Consider the following 11,639-nt stretch of genomic DNA (forward strand, 5'->3'; position numbering starts at 1 on the left):
TTTTACCGTTCATAAGAGTCTCCAATATGTGTTTACCCAAAAAGAGTTGAACCTCGGCAAAGGTTGTGGTTAGAGTTGATGAAAGATTATGATATGAGTGTCCTTTATCACCCTAGCAAGGCTAATGTGGTGGCGGATGCCCTAAGTCATATTACTATGGGTAGTGTATCACTCATTGATGAAGCTAAGAGAGACCTAGCAAAGGATGTTCATAGGTTGGCTAGGTTGGGGTGAGGTTGGAAGGTTCTCCAAATGGGGGTGCTATAGTTCATCATGACTCCGAGTCATCTCTAGTGGTTGAGGTGAAGTCCAAACAACACCTTGATCAAGCCTTAATGGAGTTGAAAGAATCGATTCTCGGCAAGTTGAATGAATCATTCTCCTTAAGGGGGGATGGTGTGTTAAGGTACCAATGGAGATTGTGTGTTCCTGATGTAGATGGGTTGAGGGATTGGATCCTAGAAGAAGCACATGGGTCCCACTACTCAATTCATCCAGGTTCGACAAAAATGTACCACGACATAAGGGAGATATAATGGTGGGAAGGCTTAAAAAGGGACACAACGGAGTTTGTTGCTAAGTGTACCAATTGCCAACAAGTAACGACCGAACACCAAAAGCCGGGTGGCTTACTACAAGAGATCCAAATTCCTACTTGGAAGTGGGAAGACATCAATATGGACTTTGTAGTAGGTTTACCTCGGACTCAAAAGTCATATAATTTCATATGGGTGGTTGTATATCGATTGACTAAGTCCGCTCGTTTTATTCCCGTTAAGTCTACATATTCAGCGGAGGATTATGCAAGAATCTTCCTAGATGAGATTGTGTGCCGCCATGGAATTCCGTTATCCATCATATTGGATAGGGGCGCACAATTAACATCTAGATTTTGGAGATCATTCCAGAAAAGGTTGGGTAGTACGGTAAAGTTGAGCACCGCTTTTCATCCCCAAACGGATGGTCAAGCGGAGCGTACTATACAAACCCTTGAAGATATGCTTAGGGCGTGCATTATTGATTTTAAAGGGAATTAGGATAAACATGTACCTTTGGTGGAGTTTGCCTATAATAATAGTTTTCATTCATCCATTTCCACGGCTCCCTATGAATCCATGTATGGTAGGAGGTGTAGGTATCCTATTGGATGGTTTGAAGTGGGTGAGCCATCGCTTCTTGGTCCCGAGTTGATTTATAAGACCTTGGAAAAGGTTCATATAATAAGGAACCGGTTGTAAACGGCCTATAGTCGGCAAAAGTCTTATGCCGATCAAAGGAGATGGAATTGGAGTTTGAAGAAGGTGATAAGGTGTATCTGAAAATTTCACCAATGAAAGTAATGGTTTGGCAAGAAAGGGAAGTTGAGTCCTCCTTATGTGGGTCCCTATGAAATCTTGCAAAGGGTTTATAAGATTGCCTATGAATTGAAACTTCCTAGTGAATTGGCTTCGGTTCATCCAGTTTTCATGTTTCTATGTTGAAGAAGCGTAACGGTGATCCCGAGTCCATTCTTCCTATTGAGGGTCTTGGTGTCAAGGATAACCTCTATTATGAGGAAATTCTGGTTCAATTTCTTGATAGGCAAGTCAAGAGGTTGAGGAATAAAGAGTTGGTTTCCATAAAGGTGTTATGGAAGAATCACCTAGTTGAGGGTGCAATATGGGAGGCCGAGGCCAACATGAAGTCCTGTTACCCTCATCTTTTTGATAATTAAGGTTTGTCATTCTTTTTAATAAAATAAATATGACTAAAAATTGAAGTTTCTTGATTTTTGGGTGAAGTGTTGCAAATGTGCATTTTGAGTACTTCACATTGAAGTTAGGTGAGATAGGTGCTTTAAACTTGAATTTTGCCTTTTTTGGTTTATTTGAGTTATTTTGTGCATTTTGGTATGGTGAGTCTTTATGAAATGATATGTAGCATGTTGTTAAGTTGAACTTTGTGCAAATTGACTTATCTAATGTAAGTTGAGCTCTTAAGTGTTGTGAGAAGGAAATGCCTCATGATGAAGTGATTTGAGTCTTACGTGTGAAAATTTGAGTTATGAAATTTTCCTTGTTGAAATGATATTATTTATGCCGATTTGGTATTGTTGATTGGTTGGGCTGCTAGTCTTGAGTCTATTCCTCCGTTCAAAAGAGTTTTGGTGTCATTCGGGGACGAATGTTCCTAAGGGGGGATAATGTAACACCTTGAAAATCCAAGACATGTCGTAAAGCCTAACATAGGTGTCATAAGGTCTAAGTACTGTTTATAAGACCATGTTATTGAATATAGGTCATTTAGGAAGTTTAAGAACCAAAACGTCCAAGAACGTCCATGATGTCTGGGAAGTTGGTTAAAGGGGTGTTAGAGTGCCTTAGCCTATTTTGAGTAACCTTTAAGAGTTGGAAATGTATGGAAATTTGTAAAAAAGTAGCTAATAGGTGTTTAAGTTGTTCCATGGTCGAAATGTCCAGGTACCACTCCCCAAGGACCGACTAAGGGCCCTTGAGGAGGACCCCTGCAGGTTGAGGCAACACTGCCTGAACCAGTGTGCATCGACGAGGCAGTCAACGGCCCATGTGTGGACTAACGGGACGTCGATGCCACCATTGTCCCATTCTTAGGCTGGTTGGTGAAAGCCCCTCATCCGCACAGCCTCTGAACTTACCAACGGAAGTGCAGGCTAAGGTCCGTGTGTGGATCGATGGGGCGTCGATACAACCGTCGTCCCATACTTAGCCAATTTGAGGAAGGTCCCCGCCTGCATAGTCTCTAAACTCATCGACGGAGTGCAGGACGAGAGGGAGGTAGGTCCGTAGACTCACAGACGGCCTGTCGGCGGGGTTCCGTATGTGAGGAGGTGATTTTCCTGCACATTTTAGTGTTAAGAAATTTATTTAACTAGGTGGTTTCGGGGTTAGTTAGGGATTTAGGGGAGACTAATTAATTAACTTAAAACCCATATATAGGCCCCAACCCTAGTTTACCTAATGATAACTCACAAAATAAACTCTCTTCCTTCTCTCTTCTTTCTCTCTCTACTTGAACTCACCATTGAAGACTAGCAAGGATAAGGGTTTGGTGGATGGAAAGGGACGAATTCACCATCAATTATTCATCAAATGTTAAGGTATGGGATCTAATTCACCTTTGAGACTCTTTCCTCAAAGGGTTCTTTCAAAATGAATTTTAAAAGTTGAGTTTTCTTATGGGTTTCATCCAATTACGAAATTGAAGTTATGAATTGAGTTGTTGATGATTTCTTATGAATTGAGTTGTTGATGATTTCTTCAGGTTATATTGAATAGATTAACATGTAATTTAACTTGTTTATGGTAATTTTTTACGGTTTGGTCTAAATATAAGAACATAATCCTCAATCCCTAACCCTAGGTTATGATCTTGATCTATATCGTATTGTGGTCCTTCAATTGTCTTGGTTATTGATTAGATTACTATCCTATGGTGTTATTATGAATAAATTAAGATGAATTATAGGCCTATCATGCTAGTTCTTGTGATGTGATTTAGGTTATGAAGTATATTGTGAAATTAGCCTATGTATCTTGTCTTAAGCTATGATCTAGTATTGAATTGTGTTCTAGAGATGCAATTGGACCTGTTATTTTATTAGTTATCATTGTGTGATGATGTTACTCCCTTATTGGGTTGAGTTATGGGTTGATGGTAAGACCTTGATGATGAACTATGAGGAAGACTTGGTAAGTCTTAGAATCTCTATCTTTACTTCCAATTGTGATTAATTGTGGTTAAGTCATGGTGTTACATTGGAGTATGCCTTATACTAGAATGATAGGGTGGTATGATGTTGATTTGAAATGTCTTGACTATGTTGTGAGGTTGATTAAGGTGTATGTGATATAAGGATGGTGAAAACTATTAATGTGCCTTGATATGCTATGAAATGTTAATGTGTCAACCTCAATTATATGAATTGTGATTAAAGGAGTTATACTCATACAATTCTTATTGATCTATTGATGATGATGATTATACAAGGGGTATACTCTATGACCTAAACTAAGCTATGATTAATAATTAAAGGCTTAAAGACATTTTAAAAAGGGACTCTAGCTTAGCACCGAGTGAACTAGATTGAGGAGTGTCCCTTCCCACATAGGAAAGGTAGGAACACCTACATTACACTTGAGATTGGAGACTATAATTATTGGCGCATAAAGAGGGTCTCAACTATATCTCCTAGTTCTTGAACTATGTTTCCCTCATAGGAATACTAGCTAGTGGATCCACGTAGTTTCTATGTTTCATGGTTTGGTACAACCTTGGCAAGTAGTCCATCTTCTTTTGGTGTAGGGTTTTACGACACCAGATTCCACACTAGCTCATGTGGTGTATGTCGGTTAGGGCAAGATGTTCCCAAAAGGTAAATGAATTCAAGGACTTGAACTCTAACTTGGATAACCCAAGAGGTCTAGCTTCGTCTAGGTAGGGGTATGAGACTCTACCTAAATATGCACTATTTAGCCTTGAGGGGAGTCTTAGGAGGATGTTCTTATATATGTTTATGGTATGATGATATATGATACGTACATGATGACCTAAGCACATTGTTGATACTATATGTTGATTAATTCACTTATGAGTATGCCTTGGATTATAATGTTAACATAAGAGGAAATATAAATCTAAATGTTATGTTATGTGAAGTTGGACATTGGTTATGGTTTCTTGTTGAGGCTACTTGATTTAGTGAGGTTACGGGGCTTTGTTTGGTCATTGGACTTGTTGAATTTATAAGGATTCATGAGTAGTTGTCTTGTTTGTTATGATATGATTGACTCTTATTCATTCTTGCAATGTTATTCCTTGATGATAGGGTTGTATTAAATCATGGTTTCAAGTATGTTGGAATACGTATTACTTGTTGAGTTAATAAGCATGTTTGGTTGGTTGATATGATTTGCTTGGCTTTGCATTAGGTTCTTAAAAGGTTAAAATGACATGTTTTGACTAAAAGTCCCTTTTTAGCACATTTTTCTTGTATATGTGCATAAGGTCTCATACTTAGTACACGTGGAGAACTAACCTCATTTCTTCCCTTTTTCTCAAATATTTTAGGTTCCTGTCGTTGAAGAGTTTAGAAGGCGACATTTGTTGAAGGCTTGGATTCTTCATTTCATCCAAGTAGGGTAGGTCCTCAACTTCCGAGGGCAATGTCATTATCTACCTTACGGACTTGTTACGAGCTTAAAAACTCTTTCATTTCTTTCCTTTTCAATTGAATATTATACTTTTGTATGACCCATATGTGGTCTTGTTGGATTGATGTAAGGGCTATGCGCATATTGTGATAATTGTTTAGATGGTATGAGACGAGTTAATCTTTAAGACTATTTTTTTATCTTACATATATGTATGTGCAATAAAGTAGAAGGCTATGTAACCTTCCTATACGAAGGGTCTATGTATACTCGATATGACTATATATTATGTGTATGTAGAGGTCTATGTAAACCTCCAAGTAGTTGTAATGAAAGTTTTAAATTTTCTGCATTTTCAATCTATGAATGTAATGACATGAAACTAAGAGGCTAGTCTTAGTCCTCAAAAAGGACGATGACGCCGATTATGTCTAGGGGGTAAACCTGGATGTGACAATTATTTTTCCCAAATGATGCTTACTGTGAAGGCTATTGCTATGTTAGAAATTGACAATTTGTGAAATGGATTCCTATTTATTGTGATGTGCTTGGTGTGACTTACCATTTAGACTTCACTAGGAAGGATGTTTGAGCATGTTTTTGGCTAATAGTTGAGAAATTCTCATTTAAAAGTAAAGTTGACTTTTGTGCATTTGTTTGGGTATGAACTCATGAGACATGTAAGTGTGTTGAGGAGAAGGATATTCCTCCATGGACACAACTGAGCATGGTATGGTGGAGTATGACCCTCATGGCACTAGGCTTAACTAATAAGAATCCGTTGTCAACCTATCTTACTCAAGTCTGTGTGTATTGAAGTATGAGTGCCTACTTGTTCTTGAGTGTTGCTGAAATTGCCTAAGTGTGACTTAAAGATGGTTGCCAGATAAGCTATTAATAAAATGAAGTGTAATGACCATGTTATTATTAGGAGAATTATGTTCCTCCTATGAACATGATAAGAGCCTATGTGTTTGATGCATTAAAGAGTGAGTGAATAGACATTTTGCTTGCTTATGTTGCATTGAGTGCTAAACTGTTGGAAGTTGTGTTCCTTGTAAGTATGGTGCATCAAAATTCTATTTGATTATGTGATGAATGTTATAAATTTCTCTATGATTCATTGAAGTCCTTGTTGTGATTAAAGTTTTCTAAGTGTCATTCGAGGACGAATGTTCCCAAGTAAGGGACATTGTAAGACCCCTAAAATGAGTTAGCGTGTCTAGAGCCTCACATATTACTATTATCTTGTTAAAATATTAATAAAGTTTTTAAAAGTATGCTTGGGTGATTTGAAGTCAATTGGAAGTCAAACGTCAAGGAACGACCAAGACGTTCGATAACTAGTCAGCTAAGGGGCCTTATGTGTGTTTATGTGCTTATGTGTGATTCATGGTCTTATTAAGTCTTAAAATGAGTAATAATTATGTTTATAGTCAGGGTATGGATTTTCATGAAGTTTGGAGGTCAAACGTCTAAGAACGTCCAAGGCGTTCGGAAGTTAGCCCTTGAGACGTTCATGTGTGTCTTGAGTGTGCCTTGCATGTTTGGATGTTTTTTACGTGTTAATTTTGGGTGAAACTTTCATGGAAGGTATTCAACATGTTAAAGTTTATATTCACATTGGAAACGTCCAGGTACGACTCCCCAAGGGCCCTGCAAGAGGCCCTCAAATAAGGACCCAAAGGTTGTCGAGACACTGACTTGGCAGTGTCAATCGACTGAACCAAACGACGCCCCGTTGGTGGACTAAAGTCTCGTAGATGGACACTAAGCATGGTTAAGTATCATCCAAAAGACATACCAAGACCCAATCGACGGAAGCCACATATGGTCTATCGATGGACCTACTGGGTGTCGATTGTGGCCATTGGTGCAGGCTGTGTCAAACTGCCTACACACTGTTTCATTAAAGAGGTGAGTGGGAAATTCACCCCACGTGATAACCTGACCCTACATGGTTTATTTGGTCATTTTTGGGTGTATTTAAGTGATAAAAACATGATCAACCCATTCCAAACCCAATTTAGACAAATTAGACTTTCCCTCCAAAAATATTCTCTCTAGAACCTCCATTGAAGGTGAAGCTCAAGAACAGCTTGGAGCTTGGATGTCCATGGATTCTTCATCATGTTTTAGAGGTTCTCTTCTATATTAAGGTATGATGATCCTTCATCTCTATTTATCCTTCCATCTAGAGTGTTAATCTCAATGTTTTCAAAGAGATTTCATGATCAAACATTTTCTTCTTCAATCTAGCCATGGGTTCTTTCTCAACACGTTTTCAAAGGCTTAATCATGATTAATTTATGATAATGTATTGGTTTTAAAGTGAAATTCCATCCAATTGCATTGTGAACTCATGTCCCTTCCCAAACTCGATTTAGCCCTTGCATGGGCATTATGATCATGGCTTGTTATTAGTTGAATTGTATTCTATTACGTTGAATTGCTCATGTCTACTGTTTATTATGTATATTTATGGTGAATTGTTGATGAATGATCCATGTTGATCAATATATGAAGATTTGAATAAGTTTAGCCTATGTCTCTATGTGTTCACTGTAACATTGACCTTATAATGTATCAATATGGAATTAGATTATGTTATGATGATTGTAGTTACTGCCTTAGGTTAATATCATGGTTGAATTGTGAGTAAAAATCTTGTATGATCAAAGTAAAGAAGGATAGGCATGAATTGATCTAGGTTCTTATATTCTATTGATTGATAATACTATCTATGTGATGTGATCTCAATTTTAGGTTAGATGAAGCATGATTCATTTAGAGTAATGATCTCTTTAGCTATTGCCTAACATGTACATTATTGTTAAACTATGATTGATGATAAAGGCTTTAGGGAATTAGTAGGATTGCCTATTTCTCTACTCTCATTGAATTGATAGTTTAGTGCCTATGTTGGTATCTTGATCTTGTAGGGATTTAAACATGATTTCGTTATGTTAAGTGTACATTTAGCTACTGCACTATACTGATACTATTGATGAAATATGATTTATGATCCATGCAAGTTAAATTGGTCAATGGTCTATGTCCTTCTACCTTTTAGTATGTTGGTGATGTATTGTTCTAGTTTTAGCATAGTCTTGAAGTAGCTTATGCATAACTTCATATATGATTATTGTACTTTAGCTACTGCTTTATATTTGAATTGTTGATGAAAGAATAGTAATGGTCAATGATGACCAAAGGCTAAAGGATAGGTAAGATTTGCTCTACTTCTCTACTTCTCTATAGCGTTCTTGATGAAGCCTTGTATGGCATTGTGTGGTGTTGTCCACTTATGGTGTCAGTGTTTACCTTATTGTAAATATATATGTGATATGAACATGTCCTTGAAGGCAATTATGCTATGAATGTGTGTTGGTGATGAATCACCCTATGTGAAGCCTATGCCTAGTTTCCTATTCTAGTTGTGATCTAGATTGTATGACTATTGTATAAGCATGTGTCTATGATAGGATCATGTGAAGTGTTAAGGATTTATGACCCCTACCCATGCACCCCTATGTAAATGTGTGAATAGCTAATGTTAGGAGTCTTAAAGTATAATATGAAGTTAGCTTGTCTCCTATGCTAAATTGTGTTGTGTGGTCTATGCGTGGTTGTACATTGTGGTCTTAAGAGGGTGGCTTCCTCAATGTGTTGTTTATAGACATTAAATGATCATGTTGACCAATGCACACACACACTCACACATTATGCATGCTTACAATGTAATAAAGGGTCATGATGTCTAATGAAAGGTTGATCTCATATTCACTAGATGTCTACTACTATGCATGTAAGGTAAATTTATATGAAGTATGTTATGTATTCCATAACTAGGATGACTTAATAGGTGTACTAGTATGGGCAAGGGTATGTGACCTTGTTTATGTATTACACATGCGTATATTGATAGGATAGTTCCTAGGTTTGGTATCTATGTACATGAAAGTGAAAGTATGAACATGTTATGAATATGACTTATATGATGATGTTAATTATACGATATGATGAATTATGAATGTGCATAGTGTCTTTGTGTGTTTATATGAAAATATTGCTCATATAATTATACTTATGGACTTGTGCATTGATATATGAACATATGTGACATTTATGTGTTATGTGAAAGGTTTACTCACCTACAATTACACACACAAATGTATGAAGATCTAGTCAATAGTTGGGCCTTGAAAGGTGTGCCCATGTGTACCCTAAAACTAGATAGGCGCTTTAATATGCTATAAGAATATATGGAATCAGTATCCTAAGCCTATGTTTAATGAAGTAAAGTAATAAAGGCTTTTCAATAAAGGGAACATATCTTAGAACCGAGTGAACTTGACAATGAGAGGTTGACTTCCCTTGGAGGAAGATTCACCATTAGGTTCCCATAAGGTTTTACTTCCCTTGGAGGAATATTCACCTAAGTTGCCACATGAAGTGGTGGCTTCCCCTTGAGGAAGGTTCACCCATGTTTTCTCATGAGATGAGGCTCCAATGCCAATGAGCATGTAGAGGGTCATGTATATATCTTAGTTACATAAACTATGCTTGCCACATAGGATCTAGCAAGTGATTTCACTTAGTATGCTAGCATGTATTAAGGTTCTGCCTTGGATAGGTAAGAACACCTTCCGTTGGTGTAAGGCTCTACAACACCAAATTCCATGTTTAGCACCCATGGTCTTAGTGTCGGTTAAGGCTATAGTTTCCGTAAAGTAAAATGCAAAATGGAAGTAATGACTAAGAACCTAACTAGGATGACCTAAGGGAGGTTACTTAGGATAGGTGGAAGTAATGAACCCACCTAGACATTGCACAAGTGGATCCTTAGGGAGTTCTAGGAAGGTGTTTTAAGGTGTATGCATATGCTTATGTCTTTATGCATGGAATGGTAGTATTTGTCTACTTGTTATGAAGATGTGCATGAGTCTATATGGTGTGATCTTGTTCTCATATGAACAATGTTGGTCTTAATGACTATATGATGAAGTTCTTGTATGCATAAATGAAGTTGTCTATATGGCCTAGTTGATGTATGAAATAGAATGTTAAGGCTTGTGGTCTCATGATTGGTTTAGTAAGTATGTGTGAGGTTATGGGGCTTCACATACGTTGCGCTAGTGGACTTATATTGGGATTGTGAGTAAGGTCTTAGAATGTTCCATGTGAAGTGAAATTGGTATAGGTGAATAATAAGTGAAGTTGACTATAATGCCTTATGGTCTTGACTTGAATGTGTCTTGTAATGTTCTACACTTCTATGATGGTATGTGTTGGCTTATGTGAGTTGTAGGTATTGTTTTCCTTGTAATCTTAAGGTGATGCTTTGCACCAAGTATCACTAGAGGGTTACTTGGGAGTTTAATGAGTTAAAACAAGAACTTCACTGTAAAAGAAAAGTAGTTCGCTGTAAAGTGACCTCAAATGTGGTTTAAATTCTATATATGATTTCATATGATGTTTGGACTTTGAATGTCTATATGAAGTATGTGAATGATACAAATGCTATTACATAAATGTTTTCTGAAGATTTATTCAAAAAGGAATGAAATATGATTCAAGAAAATGTCCCTTTTAAATACATGTTTTTGTATGGTTGTCATACTTAGTGCATTCTTGTACTAACTTCATTCTTCTCTATTTTTACACAAAGTGTAGGTTATTGATGCTTAAGAGATATCTTTAACTGATGAGGAGCTTCATATGTGATTCCCAAGCTCAAAGAAAGGGGTCCTTAAGTTCCCAGGATTCCCTACTTATGGTTTATTGTAAAGTTCCTTAATATTGTAATTATGTAGTATGTTATAAGGGTCGTGTCCCTAAATTACACTTATGATGTTGAGTCTAGGATGGCAAAAGATACTAGAGTCTTTAACTATGTATGATGATAATATATATATATATATATATGAAGTAATGTTCTAGCATATGATGTGCTAAGAAAGTTTTAAATTTTCCGCTAAATTTACTTATGACAATGCGATGAATTATAACTATGGGCTTGCATAAGACCTCCGAGAGGTCAAATACGCCATGTTACTTCTAGGGGGTGCTCCTTAGAGTTGACAGGTAGTTTGGAGCTCAACAATAAGGAAGCTCGTTTTTCAAGTTTGAATTTGTTCATTTGGAATCTAACCCACGACATCCTAACAAACTGGAAGTAAATATGGAACCCTTCAGAAGCAAGGTGGCCCACCAAAGCTAACTGTGACTGCAAATGGTATCAACGAAGCGCCTGTTGACGACGATGAATACTTATATCTGCATCATTAAAAAATGCAGGCCGAATGACATCAGTGTATTGAATGTACGAGCATATAAGGGGAGCTCTGAAACATAAACATAAACTTGAACTGATAACTAGGTAAACCGTACTCACCTCACCTCAACTTAGTGTGAGAGCAACAATATATATATATATATATATATATATATATATATATATATATATAT

This window comes from Solanum pennellii, chromosome 2 (assembly GCF_001406875.1).
Source record: "Solanum pennellii chromosome 2, SPENNV200".
Classification (NCBI taxonomy): Eukaryota; Viridiplantae; Streptophyta; class Magnoliopsida; order Solanales; family Solanaceae; genus Solanum; species Solanum pennellii.